Here is a 13,088-nt window from a genome sequence, read left to right as displayed (position 1 = left end):
TATTACTTAGTTGGGCCCACAGCGGTTTGTGTTAATGCGTGAAAATCCATTTTTTATTGCGTGAATGCGTGAATCTGCCCTGTTTTTTGCGTGAACGCGTGAATTTTTCCTTCTCACCCAAATTTGTGCAAATTTCCCCTATCTTTGACAATTTCCCTGATTTCCCAAAAAATCGGGTTTGCATGAATTTGAGAAAAACTTGCGTGAATGCGTGTATTTTTGGTCCGCTGGGGGCCTCTTAGTTTGACCTGGTAATCAAACCTTTTAACCTAATCCATCGTCAAATAGGAGATCTACCTAAAGGGTTTAAGCGCCAGTTCTACAGACAGGATGTGATGTGATGTACCACAGATTCAAGGTATTGTAAAAACACACAAATGTATAACCCCAGAACTCATATAAATTGAAAAAAGTGGACTAAAAAACCATCTCGATGATAAAAAAAGAGATTTGCCATTCCCGTTAGCACTTTGCCCCTTCAAGCTCCCCACCTGCTAAGAAATTCTCAACGGTTTATTGATGCTACAGGGGTGTAAAAATAAAAATGACGATTATTTAGTTTTGCTTGATGACACCGATGGTTTCTTTGTAGCTGCCTGCTACGTAAGCGAACTAGATGAAGCGAATCTGTAATGAACTAGATTACCCTTGTGGGTCAAGCGAACAAAGAAAAGGTGGTCTAGAGAGTTAAAACCATTGGAATCTCTTCCACTTTCAATCAGTATTTCAGAGCATGACTTCTAGCCTTCGGCTTATATTTCATTGCTATTGCTTTATACTCTACATTACATCCTACATAACACATTACTCAGTAAAATTTCAGACTTTTCAGTATTAAGTGAAAAGAATGTTCAGCTCGAAAAATCCTTTTCCGGGGTATCTACAGAATTGTTCTCATTAGTTGCAAGGTTTTAAGTTTTGTAGGGTCAAATTTTAGGCATTTTTCACGGTTTTCGGTTCATTTATTGAGTATCTTTAAGGTTTCTCGGGGCTCCATTTGATTTTGACTGGTAGTACAATACTCTTGAACGAGGTGTGTATAAAAGATTATTTCGTAGTATTCTCGAGATTACGAGAGAAACGAGAGAAGCACGCAATTTTTTTGGAAATATTGCTTCTATAGAAAGAAACTTCGGGAAAACACAAATCGAACCACAAGACAAAATGCTCTTTTTCAAGCTTTTCAAGGAATTCCTTTAGATCATGTACACTTTTCAAGGTTGTTTGGTCTATTTTAAAGTTTCTTCATAAACTTTTCAAGGTTTTCAAGGTCCTGTAGTCACTCTCTTTTCAATAATTTGAAGCAAATGTCAAATTTTTGGTGGTGATGATGACATCATTTTAACACCTTTTGTACTTTTACTCACATTGAGTACATTTTATGACTTTTTTGTAAGCAAAAAAGTTAGCATGAAAAACCCTTTCCAACGGTATATAATATGTCCATGTTCAGAGACATCAATATTTCAAAAAAATACAAAATCCGCCATTTTGAAATTTCCACCATTATGGAAAATGCCCAAGGTGTGAAAAGTGTCACTCGATGGTTTTTCACTCCTAAGGACCTAACAAACACATTTCAATCAAAAAATTTCATGTGTACGCAAATTTTGGGTTCCCTAAATTAAGCCTGAAATTCCCCTGGACCATTAGGCAGAAATTCGTTCAAAAACATAACTTTTTGGTCAAAAAGCATCAACGGAGGAGATCAATTTTTGATTTTATTCATCATTTTACATAATGGAGAATAACTTTTAGAGATACGAAGGCATTCAGTTTCCAAACTAAAGGGAATAGTTTGTAAAAGTCAAATTTTGGTTAAAAACGGCTAAAATCGATTTTTGTCAAAAAACACCAAAGAAGGAGAGCAAAAAGCCAAATAATTGTTTTTTGACAGCAGTTTTCGGTTTTTTTGTCATGGTAAGATATAGTTCTTCCGTAAAAACCATTAAAGGGTTCATTTGAACCGGATTTCAGTTGCCAGCAGACTTGTTTTAGCAGTATATTTTTGTAAAAACGCTGATTTTTGCAAAAAACCTCCAAGAAGGAGTGCAAAAAATTTTTTTTTCAAAAATTTTGAATTTTTTGCTAAAAGGCAATTCTATTGGTAGCAATTTTCAAAAAAAATTAAATTCTAAAAACCTTTACTTTGCTGACAGTCAGCATTTTTCTAAAACAGGTAAAATCGAAAAAACACCACGGAGGAGTTTAAACTCCAGCCTCGTTTTCAAAATCGTCCAGGATAGACTTTTTAAGACCTGGGTTTCCATAATCAGCATAGAATTTCCGTTCCAACGGTATATAACAACCCCATTCTTTTTTAGGGTTAAGCAAAAATGCCATTTTTGGATTCTGCTCCCCGACTAAAGCTGACGGGGTATGTGCCGCCCGACTTTTGACCCTAGGACTCTTAGCAGGAATAAAATTGAGAAAAAATAGTAAAGTTTTGCGATTTTTTATGACCATTATTGGAACTAATTTGACCAAATTTTTATCTTTTAGGAGCAAAACGTATAAATTTTTCAGCGGACAAAATAACATGTATTGGAAGTTGATTAGTAGCTCACCTCACCAAAGCCTACTTTGTTTGGTGGTTTGGCACGTGCGGAGCTGTTTTTAAGATGTCGATTCTGCATGTCAATCTATGACGTCACATTGCATCTTTTCATCATTCAGTATATAGTACCGTCAACTGCTCTAACTTGGGACTATCTGACAAAACATGGGACGGCAATTCGGCCACTATTTCACCGAACCTCCAAAGTCATTTGATTTGAGTTAAGGAACGGCGTATTGAAAAATACACGATTTCTCTTTCGATTTTACAGTAAAGAGAAAATACAGACCAGGTATGCAACAGTCCCATGTTTCAACCAATCGTTCCAAGTTAGGGCAGTTGACGGTATGCACGTAACGTTCAAAGCCCCAATCTTATAGTCGCCCAGCTTTGAAAACTTTTCATTTAGTGCAAACGGTCTAAAAGTCCTATTTGCCATAGACTGGAGTTTTTATAATTCGTGTAATACATTAGTATAGGCGTTATACGATTATTGTTACGGGATTTAGTTTGTATAGACTAAAATTGTTCCCTCCATTACTTTTTGCTTTATTTCTACTATATCTGAACTAGCCATAGCTTTCACTAACTGCCACCCGCTTGTACAAATGCTTGTAAAAACTAATTAATGCTAATTAAGGCTTTTTAATGCTTTATAGCAAAAGTTTGGAAATGATTTGGAATAGTTAGAATGATTCTTCTCAACAGCATTTTCTTTGAGATATCAATGAATAAGCTAACATAAATGAAACATATTTTTTTCTAAACATGTGAATTACTTTTTACAAAGAATAAAATACGAATCTTAAAACATTCATTAGGAAAAGTGTCCAGGTAGAATCAATTACAGACAGTTACATAGATACTAAACCAGTCAAAAGACATGCAACTATATTTATTTCAACCAATTTGAAATATACCTTAAGGGAAGAAATTTTCGCGAGAAGAAATTTTCGCGGAAGAAATTTTCGCGGAATTTAATTCGCGAATTGGGTGTAATTCGCGAAATTAAATTCCGCGAAACACACCAAAATGGCTAACCGCGAAATAAAATTCCGCGAAACACGAATATTCTCACAATTAAAAAATCACCCCTAAAATTGGTCTTTTTAGGGCAAAATAGGGCTTTTCGTAGACAAATGATTCCCTCAACCGCGAAATTAAATTCCGTGAAACTTTTGAAATCGACTCATTCGCGAAATTAAATTCCGCGAAATTTGCCATTTTAAAACTCTGATTCGCGAAATTAAATTCCGCGAAAATTTCTTCTCGCGAAAATTTCTTCCCTTAAGGTAAATGAAACATAGTAGAACCAAACAGCATAAGAAATGCTATGAGCCAGAAACATAACGAGCAGGAACCAAAAATTGACAGGTAACAACGTACTTAGGAGTTTTTCCAACGGTTTAACAAATGATATCGTGATACAAAATTGTTTACATTAAATGGATTTACCAGTAATCTAGAAGCTGTAACAGCGTCGTGTAAAGGATGGAAGATGATAGGACGTAACGTGGTAATAGTATCAGTAACGAGGCAATATTGATGAGCAGGAAGCAGGTATTAACAGGAAATAGCGTACATTCAGGACTTTTTCCAACGACATGATAAGGGATCTCATGGACAAAATTGTTTACAATAAAAAGATATGCCAGTTATCTTGCAGTTGTAACAGCAATATCGTGTAGAAGGATGGAAAATCATGACGTAACGTGGTAATAGTAGCAGTAACGAGGTAATATTGCGTTGTCAATGTAAACAAATCCTCATTCATAAAAAGCTTAAAGGGAAAAATAAGAAACATGAAATTAGATGTAATATAGTGAGTGTACTGAAATTTCCTCAAAAATAGTTCACAAAAGTTTCTTTCAATCTTTGATAATAATTTCCCAAATAGTGCCTGGTAAGTATCAACAAGAACACAGGTTAATAAACATAAAAGATTAATAAAACCAAGTCTTATAAAAGTAGACAAAAAAAAATATTTGTACTTACTGTCGAAGTACCATTTACCATTTATAGTTACAGTTTGGTTGCCAATTCAACCACCAACAATAATCACTTTTATCCATATTCAATCATTGTTCTACTATTATCATTGTAATCATTGTTCATTATTGGGGATAAACTGTTTTGTTTAATCCCAAAGTCAAAAGTAAATCATAAATGCGTTTTGACTGCATGAGGAGAGAGCTTGAATTTAAGAAAACTTCCAGAAACTTCTCCATTCCATTTCCTGCATGTTGACCAATCGGGCAAAATTCTACAAGCGGAATAGAATCTACTCTCGAAAGCTGAGTAAAATGCCCGCGGCGCCTGCTATAAAAAAGAAGTTTTTAGGCTAGCAACTGCCGTCCCGGAAAAAAAACCGAACATTTACGGAAGAGACTAACTACGGGGATGCTTGCGCGACAAAACAAAAAAACAACAAAATTTCGAGATTCCAGTCCAATATCTATGCGTGAAACTATGAGTGCCTCCTCGTCGCTGCGCTCCTGCGGGGGCAATTAGTCGTCTAGCTTGCTAGACTATATTTGCAACAATTATTTGCGTCATTGCGTTGTACTAAAAAAATGTTGAAAGTTAGTTCTATAGCACACCTAAAACCCAAGCCTACTTTCAAGACATTAAAATAATTGTGGTTCGGTTAGCGCATGCGGGTAGAATCTAAAGATGCCGGTTGTGCATATCACATCAGATTTTTACGTTACGTTACGTCATTATCTAGACTTGTAAACAAGTCGGTTATTTATAATTCCCGGGTACTGGCTAATGGTAAAATCAGAAAAACGTTCACACGGGAAATTGCGCGTAGAGAGTGAGGAAAATAACCGAATTAAAATTTGGAAACTCCCGTCACAAAACAGTTTCCCCGATTTTACTTTCGCTCGTTATTTTTCCACGATATAGATAATATTTATGCTATATCTTTTCAACGACATAGTTTACTAGTCTAGTCATTATCATATAATTCTTCAGTATATTGTACGTCGGTAACATTCAAAGCCCGCATTTTAAGTTTCCAAGTTCGAAGACTTTTCATACTGTCCGGACGTTTAGTGCCTAATTCTTCCATTCATATAGACTGACACGCCAGTCGGGCTGGAAACGTATCACGCGGGAAAAGTGATAGCGTAGGAGTTAGGAAAGTGTAGGAAGAAATTTTGTCGGCGGCAAGGGTTGAAAGCAGCCTCTGACCAACTTTTGCTCGTTCTCCTACGCAGCTTCTATTCTAGCAAACACCCGCCACCTTTATGATCCCGCCCTCTGACATGATTAATTAACAGACTAGTTTGCTTGTCTACCAGTAATAGGGCGATAAAAGGTCCAAAACCCATTGAAAAATCCCATCTTTATAGTATAGGGTTGCTGTACGCTGTGTTCAAATAGCAATATTTGATGGAGGTTTTAACCTACACCTCATCGAAGCATACTTTTAAGATGTCAAAATACGCCGATCATGGACGTCAAACTTTTACGTTACATTACGTTATTTGTACTAGTAATAACATGGTTTAGAGGGTGATTTGGGATTGATAACCCCGAGGTTCATTTAAAACATTTCAAAATAGCCCGAACGTAGTGAGGGGCTAGGCGAAACCAATTTAATTTGTTGTTCTACGGGCGCGACCGACCCAGCATTTGCTGCAAACGAAAAAATAATAATATTGAATTTCTTAAGCCACAAATCTAGTACTAATTATTTAAAAAATTTAGACTTAAACAATGTTGAAAATAATCTAGAATCATGAATTCTATGCACGAAAGATTTTATTACAAACTCCATCAAAGATGAGTGATGAATTTTCGACCAAGATTATTTGAAAATATTACTTAAAGCCCAATTACCTTCCTTGATTAATGAAAATTTTATTTATTTATGATAATTTTATTTTACCGAACGACCGACTCATAATTTGCTAACGATCTGCCCGTAGAACAACAAATTAAATTGGTCTCGCCTTATTAATCCAAAATCACCCGAGAATACCATGTTATTCCGCGTTAATTATATGGTCAAAAAAAGAATTGAAGAACACTCAATCGCTATTCTTTTCGAAACTTATAAAAACATTCGAAACTAGGTGTAAAAAAAACATTCGACTGTCACTCGTACGATATTTTGTTAACCAATCAAAATATCGTACTATACTTTTCTTTCAACCAATAGAAATATTGTTTACATCAGGGCGATTACAAAAAAGTGGGGCTATTACGGATTTATCGCCCCGCTCGTCCTTTACAAATCTAAGCTAAATGTAATCAACCATATAATTAAAAAGGTTCGAAATGATCGATCAATCCTTTTTGCATCGTAGCGTACCCAAAACATGTGTTCTCACCAAAACCTAATTCTAAGGTATCGAAATAATTGTGGTCCTAAAAGTGTATCCAAATATAATTGGCAGTTGAAACAAAAATGCCTGTAACTTTTGATAGTCAAATACAATTGCAGGTTTTTTTGCTTGTTTTAGAGGATCAAAAGCGCTATATTTGAACGTATTCGATTAAAAAATTTGCGATATCTAGCGGTCAAATTTGCGATTGCAAAAATTGAGATTTTTTTCTACAAAAATTGAGATTTTTTTTCTACTTTTGCTATCTGGAAACTTCACCCATGACGCCTTTAAGGAAACCAAGGGAACACGCATCAAATTTGCACTTGTTGTTTGAATGAATAATTATATACAACGGACTTTAACTCGAATGTTTCCTTTAACTTGAATAATTTTTCTAGTTCTTGCTCTACAACTCGAATAAATTCATGCTCTCCGTGTGCCTGTTCGCGTTAGAGAGACTGTATTATTTCAAGGCGAATCCCGGATGAATAGCTCCCCTGAATATATTGTATCATATCACTAGCCATAATTTTCATTAAAGTGCCACCGCAGAAGAACGATCAAATAAGTTGTTGAATTTGGAAAGAAATGTTACTGATAGCCGTTACTTCTGTTAGAATGGCATCTCATCTGAAGCAAAATTTAGTCTACAAATATTAGCAATTTGTGTCTATCTCATAGATATCTTCTTATAGAGATAATATAAAGTTATTTATCTGTTTTTTTTTGTCATTTCTTTTATTACCAAAATAATGGTATATAATGGTTTATTTATATCATACTAAACGCTACTGTACTAAACTGCCATTTTACTGTAATAATCAAACGACAAGTTCATAACGGATAAAAATTTCTAATTTGCATTGCTCAGAGCGGTTAATAACTACTTGTGGTTTAAATAGGGAATTTCCCAACGAAAAAGGAATTTCCCTTAATTCGACTCCCTGAGGTAATAAAAAAAGATATATAGAGCTTCTTTGAAAATGGTTAATCAGATCAAAACAAATCCGGAAAAGTGTTTTTAAGGTGGGAGTCACATGAAGTTTTGAGATTTGGTGAAAAAATTATCGATTTCGGGATTTTGCGTGTTTTATGACCCTATACCCTTTCTGAACACACTCTGAAAATTTTAAGGACGTAGCATTTATATTTCCTGAGATATAAGGTTTTTTTCTAAACCCTGATCGAAAGTTTTTTCCTTAGCAACGAAAAATCATACCCGTTGCTAGGGCCCGATTTCTTTATTGCTGATCTAAACATAGGATCATGACATACCAAACGAAAGATCTTTTTACGCCCTTTTCGGGCGTCTAAATCAATACCGCCTTTTTTTCGCGGGATTTCCTAATATGACGTAATCAAAGATGGTAACCAAAGAAATGATATTTTTAAAAACATACAAATTTTGGAGGCTGTCAGCTGTCAGCAGTGATTTCGACTTTGAAAACTGCTTTAATTTGGAAATGTTGGATTGACTGATGACATTTTCTTAGCTCTTTAATGTCATTCTTCTCAACTAAGAAAGCTTGAGCTAGGTGAAACCAAAGACTTGATTCTCAAACTCAACGTTTTCGATATGAACTTAGTTTGACAACACCGAAAAACTTATTGAAGGACGAAGACCAAAGGCATATTCAATGATGTATCTATTTAAAGATCCAAGTGTTAAAGGAATTGAAAGCCTGGAGGCTGGTTTAACAATTGTGTGTGATGAATTATTGAAGGTCTGGGGCGCTCCCTCCGCCCTCTGGCTGGATTATTTACATGTCACGAAGTCGAAGAAATCGTGCACGGCTAGATGTCCAAGTGGATTCTTGTATCACAACAGATCAACTTTAGATTAACCTATAACTGGCAGAATCAGTGAGGAAAATATACTAGGATGATCTATTACATTGAAAATATGGTTTTTGTTGTGAAAACACATTTAAATTGACTTAAATCAATGTTGACGTGGAGTTTGGCGCAAAATTTTAAGGATTGGCGCACATCACGTAAAAGTGATAATTTGGAATTTCTGGACTATTTTGATATTTCAAAGCCTTTTTTAAAGTATATAAAGTAGAACTATAGTCCATTTTAGTCAAACAGCGAAAGAATTTTGTAAAACGGTCGATTTATTACAGAGAAATAGAGATATATATCTACTTCTGACTTTACGGACCGTTTTCTCAAAATAGGTTTCAGGGGGTTTTCGCACACCTTGGCAACGTTTTCTCAGGATTGACAAGTGCTATGAACTTGAAATTTTCAGGAGAAATTCAATTTATGGTCTAGAGTGTTATGAATGGATTACATTTTTGAAAAAATACTTCTTTGATTTCTAAATTCAAAAAATGCATTTTTTAGTTTCCAGACCCCCTGGAATGAAATTTCAAAAAAAAATTCCATTCATAACACTCCTTATCCAAATATTAACAAGCTGCAAAAAAAATTTTTGTGATAGGTTTTGTAGATTTTTCTAAAACGTTGACACAATATTTTCACAGTACATTACCCCCTGGCTGGTTTTACCCCCGTCTTGGCTATTTTTAGACTTCTTTTTACATTTTTGAAATCATCTATTGTTAAGTTACCTCTGTAGAAAATTTCATTTAAAAATCTCTTCAAGTTCAAAAGTTATACAGGAAAATGTAAAAAATCAACTTTCTCAATTTTTCATGTGACTCCCACCTTAATGAATATAAAACAATAGAAATACAGTCAAGCTAAGAGTGTTACCGGTACACCATTTAACCGGAACTAAAATACTGAAAAACGCGCGCAAAATTATGAGATGTTTGCCCAACTTCCTTATGCGTGAAGCTATGAATGCCATCCTCGGAAGCTTTAGGCTTCCTGCGGTGGCAAGTACCCTGAATTACAAAACTTGTTTCAAAAACATGTCTCTCTTCTTCTGATAATTCTTTGAAAATATTACTTCCAAAAATCTCTTGAAACTCTGCGTCGCTATTTCTTCTCACAAAGGTACCACAATTTTCAATAATCTTAGACCATACCGGTTCCCTAATTTCATCCAGCAGTCGAAAAGCATTACTTTTCATATCGTAATCTTCAAGTGAAATTTCCATTGATCCACTTAATTGAAGCAGCTTAAAAAAATCACTTGATTTTTCATATGATACTTTAGCTTTCATTTCTGGAAGAAGCAAGCGGTAACATATTTCAAGAAAGCAATCAACAGCGCAAGAATAGGTACGACTGCCAGTTGTCCTGCTTGAATTTCGGAAATGTGCAACATTCAATGCAGTGTCTAGATTAATCGCAAAGTCTTCCTCTGCCATACTGTGAAAAATCTTCAAATTATTTTAGGAGCAAAAAGCAAAAAATGTAATTACAGTTGACACTGTCTAATTTGACGTTCTACTATTTGATAAGCCCGTTTTGGATAAAAATTTGAAGTCACTTTAAAGGTTTTGAAAAACCACTCTCTTATTTGATTCTAGTAACAAAAAAAATGCCAGATATTTTGAAATTCAAATGTTCGATTTGTTGCGTTCAAATTAGAAACTCAAAATTTGACTCCTCAAATATTGCAAATATCAAAGATTTCTTCCAAAAAACTTATATAAATTTTCAGCAAGATCTTCGGTTATTGTACTGATTCGACGTTCAAAAACCAATCGCAATAATCAACCTTCGCTTCGCCTTCTTCTTCCCGTGTTACTCTATAATTCAATATTTACTTTAGGGATTTGGGAGACTTTCTCAATATTTAATATGCTGTGGTATTCGATGAGAATCCCTTGAAATTTGAATTAGAGAGTGTCAACTACTGTATATATAGATTTTTGCAAAATGCAAACTTTCCTTTATGGAATTTCCCTTTTATAGGGCGCCTTGTTTTATACTTTAGTTCAGTTTCAAAAATTCTTTTAATTGTCAGCTGTGTGCTGTTCTGTATCAATAGTGTTAGAACGATGATGGAAAAAAACTATATAAATAACTGTCAGACTGTTGTTCTGTCAGTCTGTGTTCTGTTTCGCTGGAAAATATAAATCAATCTCAATGTCTAAAAAGGATTCAAATTGTTTAGTTTTCCTTTCAGCAAACTCACACTGGATTGTTGGGTTTATAGAAAAGTAGTGCGATTGGACTACTGGACTGTGCTAATAACTGGAATAAAACAGATTTAAAGAAACAGGGAGAAATTCAAGATGTCTGCCACCATCACATCAGGTCCACCAACTTTCCTTTTTTATCGCTGACATTACCTTATACCTAAAGCCAGAGCCATCGGCTGATCGTTTGAAACATAGTCAATAGAAGAAATACCAGATAATTCAATTGACATTGTTTGAAAGCTCCGACACGATAGGAAGAAACAAACGTCCGCCGCGCAAGCTAAAAAAGAGCTATCCTGTAAAACACGGCTTATCGCTCTTCATTCCGGGAAATCAAATAACCGTTAATTGATAATGTTCCGCTAAGCGGAACTAAAATACTGAAACGCGCGCGCAAAATTATGAGATGTTTTCCCAACTTTCCCTCACGAGTGAAGCTATGAATGCCATCCTCGGAAGCTTTAGGCTTCCTGCGGTGGCAATAAGAGCATTCATTCCAAGGAAAAGTGCCAAACACTAAAGGGAAATTTTGATTGAAACATTCTTTTCATCATTGAAATTTGACCGAATTTCTGAGAAAAATTGCCAAGAAACCCGGGGGGGGGGGTACTGGAGGGCTGCGAACTGGACGGGGGGATAGTACGGGGCTTGCGATTCCCAAATACCGAATAATTTTGATGCTAAAACTTTCGAGAAAATACTTGCAATTCCGATACCGATTTTATGGGTATTTTTCCTCGTTGCGTTTTGACTAATTTTTCATCAAATTTGATTTTTCATGTATGAATTCCGAAAAAGGGGGATAAAAACTTCATAATGCCGAAAACTCGAGAAGCAAAAATTCATGGATTTCCAATACCGCCTGAGTTTCGACCCTTGGATCGACCCCCCTTAGTGGAACTAAAAAGGAGGAAAAAATTTTATTACCCTTATCTATTGGGACTAATTTGACAAAATTGAAAATAATACATAGATAATTTGATTTCTTTTTCCCTTTTTCGCTTTTTCTAATTCTAAACTTTACTCTTGGGTTCCAAATAAACAGGCCCCCCGCTTGTTAATTTTTCGAAAATTTTCCAGCCCCCCCCCGGACCTTATAAGGACCCCCCCCGTTTATTAATTCTTAAGAATATTTTCAGCTGTCAAAAAGAAGGCCCCTTATTTTGCTCTTAATAGCCTGATTTTAGCCTATATTTACCTTATTTTGGGGGTTTCAGAAGTACAATTTCCAACACCCCCCCCGTTTATTCCAGCCCCCCCCCCCCCCGTTTATTTGGCACCTAAAAGAGTAGTTTTTTAGATAAAAAAGCATGTGGTTCGTTCTTCGTGCTACTCAGTTGTTTTCCCCTACGGGCGCATGAAGCGAGAAAATAGGATGAATTACGTCATAATATATGACGTCAATACTTACACATGAGCTCACGGATTGGCTAATTTGAGCTGATTACATTGTTTGATTTTGCAAAGCTAATCAAAATTAGTGATCTTCTCGTGCAATCGGGAATAAAGTAATTCGCCCATCCTAGCAATTTTCAAAACAAAATAATTTTCGTCGAGACCTTGTTTTCTGAACTCGCATAAAATTCCACACTTTATTCACTGCACACAGTTGTTGTAGTACGTCTATCTCATCAATCACACAGCTTTGAAGACAATCAGGTTACTTTATCTTTTTCTAGTCAAAAGTTTCCAAATAAATATGTACTCTTTCTATTTTTCTTAATCTTTTCATGATGACTTTTAATTTTGCTCAGCATTACTTCATCACCAAGAAGTTTAAAGGGATATTCAGATGGTTTGAGATATTTTAGATGACAGGAACCATGCAGTGGAGCGAGGGAAACTTGCATGATACATATAATAGCCATCATCCAATGGACAAATGGGTACAAATGACTGTCCAATAATAGACAGGAGAATCGTCGTGTGTTTTTTCATAATTTTATGTATATACACAAGAAAGACAGGTTCGAGCTGTGAGTCCAATATTGGACAATGACCACTATACCATAGCGCCATCTCTTTGAACTATCTGACGTTTAAATGTGGCGTCAAAAATGTTTTTGAAGACTTTATAGTGATTTGTCATTTCTAACGTATCTCGTTTCACTGATGATTGGGGTGGAG

The 13,088-nt window shown here is 35.4% G+C and overlaps 1 long non-coding RNA gene across 1 annotated transcript; it reads right to left on the bottom strand.

The window, feature by feature from the left end:
* Window positions 1-4,248: 4,248 nt before the first annotated feature.
* On the bottom strand, window positions 4,249-5,061 carry LOC136806289 (uncharacterized). Its single transcript, XR_010846548.1, has 2 exons — window positions 4,553-5,061; window positions 4,249-4,337 (listed from the first exon to the last, which is right to left on the bottom strand). It is a non-coding gene; the product is annotated as an uncharacterized lncRNA (long non-coding RNA).
* Window positions 5,062-13,088: the final 8,027 nt, after the last annotated feature.

The sequence above is a fragment of the Clytia hemisphaerica genome, unplaced genomic scaffold, assembly GCF_902728285.1.
Source record: "Clytia hemisphaerica strain Z4C2 unplaced genomic scaffold, Clytia hemisphaerica genome assembly, whole genome shotgun sequence".
NCBI lineage: Eukaryota > Metazoa > Cnidaria > Hydrozoa > Leptothecata > Clytiidae > Clytia > Clytia hemisphaerica.
The sequence above is the reverse complement of the archived record's forward strand: the minus strand, read 5'-3'. Positions and strand labels throughout refer to the sequence as shown.